Source organism: Amia ocellicauda, chromosome 2, assembly GCF_036373705.1.
Source record: "Amia ocellicauda isolate fAmiCal2 chromosome 2, fAmiCal2.hap1, whole genome shotgun sequence".
In the NCBI taxonomy this organism is placed as follows: Eukaryota; Metazoa; Chordata; class Actinopteri; order Amiiformes; family Amiidae; genus Amia; species Amia ocellicauda.
The window spans coordinates 53596490-53600873 of NC_089851.1; the positions used below are offsets into that span (position 1 = coordinate 53596490).

The 4384-nt window shown below is 44.9% G+C and overlaps 1 non-coding gene and 1 pseudogene across 1 annotated transcript; both read left to right on the top strand.

The window, feature by feature from the left end:
• The first annotated feature begins 230 nt into the window (after positions 1–230).
• Positions 231–349, top strand: LOC136713352 (uncharacterized; annotated as a pseudogene).
• A 3472-nt stretch (positions 350–3821) lies between these two features.
• LOC136713389 (5S ribosomal RNA) lies at positions 3822–3940 on the top strand. The gene has a single exon (XR_010804945.1). It is a non-coding gene; the product is annotated as a 5S ribosomal RNA (ribosomal RNA).
• Positions 3941–4384: the final 444 nt, after the last annotated feature.

Consider the following 4384-nt stretch of genomic DNA (forward strand, 5'->3'; position numbering starts at 1 on the left):
TTCTATAGGTTTTACAAATTTGACCGTAAAACTAGAAATGGTGTTGTTAGGATAAATGTCGAGGGACACGTTACTAGGCAGCGTTACATAGAATCCTCCCTCTTCCACCTTCATGACCCATAATGAAAGATCCTCTATGAGCTATCACTTGTATAGCGGCCTTATATCGCGCCCCGCACAAGCCAAAACCTAGTCTGCCTTTAAGAGACATCATGCAGCCAGGGCTCTCGGCTTACGGCCACACCGTCCTGAACGCGCCCGATCTCGTCCGATCTCGGAAGCTCAACAGGGCAGCGCCTGGTCGGTACTTGGATGGGAGACCTCCTTGAAATACCAGGTGCTGCAAGCTTTTTATGTCTCCTGGGTAACTTCATCATAGCTCTTATTACTCTTTGTGTCTGGAGGAGATATAAATGAAGTGTTCTACACCTACCCGGCTACTTTCAACACCCTTTCCTGTACTGACATTGTTCCGTCCATTTTTTTTTTTTTTGCTGCAGGTTGCGTCAATACCCGCCTGCCTTTAAGAGACATCATGCAGCCAGGCCTCTTGGCTTGCGGCCACACCGTCCTGAATGCGCCTTGATTGTGGGAGTGACCGGACCGGTTTGGCGAGTTTGTGAGAGGAGGCAGTGTGTTTCGGCACACTGCTCTCTTTGTGGAAAACACTTCGAAATTGTAGTTTTATTTATTTTGTATTTGTTTTATATGTTTCATCCCTTCCCTATAGTGCCAAGTTCATGACTGCTGAGGGACTTAGACACTTCCGGGTTCTGCATAATAACCAGCATAAAATTTGTTCCCTCTGTTTGTCCCCTGACCACTTGATGAAGAATTGCCCTTCCTTTATTTGCTTTGATTGTGGGGTACAGGGCCATTCTGTTCGACGCTGCACTGCCCCATCATGTTTGGGGTGTCGCAAAAAGCCCATGTACTGCCACTGTGAATCTATGGATGGCAGCTGAGAGTGGTGTGGTACATCAAGGGGGTCAGTCAGGAACATGCTTGCAATATAGGGAAAGTCTCTTATGGGTACACTTCTTTCAGTGACCATGCTTTCTTTTCCTTTGAGCTTAATTTTTGTAAATTGCAGAAGGGGCCTGGGCTTTGGTGTTTTAATAATCAACTTTTGAAAGAGGTGGATTTTAATGAGGGGATTGAGAGACTCGTGGAGAGCAGCCTGTCCTGTCCCTTATTTGAAGGAGGAGCAGCAGGAGGGCTATATCTTGAAGATCGATCAAGAGAAGGCTTTTGATAGGGTAGAGCATGATTATCTTCTTGAGGTGCTTCAGCGGTTTGGGTTTGGTAAGCATTTTATTTCTTGGGTTGGGATTTTTTACACAGGTATTTATAGCCGGGTTAAATGCAACGGGTACCTGACAGACTTTTTTCCAGTGGAGAGGTCGGTAAGACAGGGTTGCCCTTTATCTGCTTTGCTTTATTCTCTGGTGGTGGAGCCTTTGAGTTTGGCCTTACAGCAGAATAGGGAGATTGTGGGTATTGCTATCCCTGATTGCATAACTCAGTCTCTTCTTTATCAACATGCAGACGATACAACTCTCACGCTCTCTAGTTTGACTTGTGTTCCCACAGTGATGGCAGTGTTTGATATGTACTGCTCAGCTTCAGGGGCAAAGGTGAATGTAGGCAAATCAGAAATTTTGGCCATTCATCCGAGTGTTGCAATGTCTACTCTTTCTATTCCTTTTAAGGTGGTGGGGGATGCGCTACAGATTTTGGGAGTGTACATTGGGTTGGAGGAGGAGGTGGTTGTGGAGTTGAACTGGCGGGGCAGGATCCAGAAATTAGTGGCGATTTTAAATCTCTGGTCTTGCAGAGTTTTAACTTTAAAAGGTCGAGTTCTGGTTATTAATAGCCTGTTGCTCTCCCGGCTCTGGTTTTTGCTGAATGTGATGGAGCTTCCTCAGTGGGTTGAGATGCAGGTGAAAAGCTTAGTGGGCAGGTTTTTGTGGGAGGGTAAGCCGGCGAAAATTGGCTATAACACCATGATTGGGGAAGTTCGTAGGGGGGGGTTGATGCTTGCAGACCTGCCATTAAAGAAGAAGAGCTTTTGCATTGTAGTACTGAAGCGTTTTTTAGACCGGGGGAATTGTAGTGTGTGGAAAGGGTTTCTGCTGCACTATTTTAATAAATGGGGGGGGTTGGGGATGGGTGAGAGTATTTTGTGTATGTGTCTTCGACCTTCTATGCTGCGGGGTATTCCCCAGTTTTATCAGGAAGTGTTGCTATCATGGGCCGAATTCTTGCCATCTCTGTCTTTTAGTCCTGATAGTAGGGAGCAGATTCTTAATCAGCCACTCTTTCTTAACCCTTTGCTTCAATCAGGTGGCAAGTCCCTTTATGTGCAGTGTTTTGTGGAGGCGGGGGTGCTTCGGGTGCAGGATATCATGTATGTGGTTTGGGAGGGGTTTTTGCCCACTCAGGCCATTGCAGACTCAGTTTGGGAGAAGAATGAGGATGTGCCTTTTAGAATCGTGGCTGTGGAGTATGATACCATTAAGCGTGCTCTTCCTGAGAGTTGGATAAGAGTAATTAATGAGGGGTGTAACACTATCCTTTGTCCCACAAGGTCTGTCCCGCAATTTATTTTGCAGGGGAGGGAGTTTCCTGTCCCCTTTCTTGATTGTGTGACACAGTTGTTTTATCTGACCCTCTTGCGTGCCGTTTTTGTCCGGCCAGAGTCTGAATTGCTTTGGCAGAGGAGGTGCCCGACCTTGTCTGTTTCCTACTTATGGAGGAACTTACGTATTGCTTTTAATTCCCCTGACTGTGAGGATCTCAACTTTAGGTTGCGGCACAACTGCATATTTTCACAGTGGCTTCTCCATAAGTTGCATCTTGCAGACACTAGTTTGTGCTCAGTGTGTCAGCAGCGGGTGGAAGGCATTATGCACTTTTTTGTACAGTGTGCAGAGTTGAAGGGGTTGGGGATTTATCTACACCAGTTGTTAGAGGGGTTCTATGGGTTTGCTGATGTGGAGATTCAACAAGACCTTCACTCGGTGTCCTGGGATTCTCTTTTCTTATTTGGGTTACACGGGGTATTCCCCAAAGTCAATGTGGAATTCATTAACTTTCTTCTTAGTCATGCTCGACATGCAGTTTACAAGAGGCGAAATCGATCTCTGTTTAGTGGTGAAACACTGGATGTAGTTCACCTATTCACACTGAGTCTGAAACGGGATATCTATTCAGTGTATTCGTTTTGTAAGAGGGATGAGAGGGCCATGACTCGTTTCAAAGAGATATTTTTATATAATAATGTAATCGTAAAACTGATGGGTGATGATCTGATTCTTTCTGTATGATTTTCTTGATACTCCTGTCTGTTCTATACTTTCTAAGTATTGCTTTTGGTTTACATTTACCTGTGATCGATGATGACAATTTGCTGTTTTATGCACGTGAACGACAAAATGATCCGTTGTTCAGCACAATCTGAGATCAAAAAAAAAAGAAAAAAAAAAACAAAGAAAAAAAAAAAAAAAAAAAACATGCCCGATCTCGTCCGATCTCGGAAGCTCAACAGGGCAGGACCTGGTCAGTACTTGGATGGGAGACCTCCTTGAAATACCAGGTGCTGCAAGATTTTTATGTCTCCTGGGTAACTTCATCATAGCTCTTATTACTCTTTCTTTCTGGAGGAGATATAAATGAAGTGTTCTACACCTACCCGGCTACTTTCAACACCCTTTCCTGTACTGAAATTTCTCCCTCCATTTTTTTTTTTTTTTTTTTTTGCTGGAAGTTGCATCAATGCCCGCCTGCCTTTAAGAGACATAATGAGGCCAGGCCTCTCATCTTGCGGCCACACCGTACTGAATGCACCTGATCTCGTCAGATCTCGGAAGCTAAACAGGGCAGGACCTGGTCAGTACTTGGATGGGAGACCTCCTGGAAATACCAGGTGCTGCAAGCTTTTTACATCTCCTGGGTAACTTCATCATAGCTCTTATTACTCTCTTTCTGTCTGGAGGAGATATAATTGAAGTATTCTACACCTACCCGGCTACTTTCAACACCCTTTCCTGTACTGATATTTTTCCCTCCATTTTTTTTTTTTGCTGGAAGTTGCATCAATACCCGCCTGCCTTTAAGAGACATCATGCAGCCAGGCCTCTCGGCTTGTGGCCACACTGTCCTGAACGCACCTTGTGCTTGATTGCGGGAGTGACCATACCGGTTTGGCGAGTTTGTGAGAGGAGGCAGTGTGTTTCAGCACACTGCTCTCTTTGTGGAAAACACTTCCAAATTGGGGTTCTTTTTTACCCAAGTTTTGTTTGGGTTGTTTAACTGCTTTTGTACTGCATTTCTGTGGATTTGGATTGCCTTTTGCAGTATGGGTTTGTTTTTTTGGATTGCT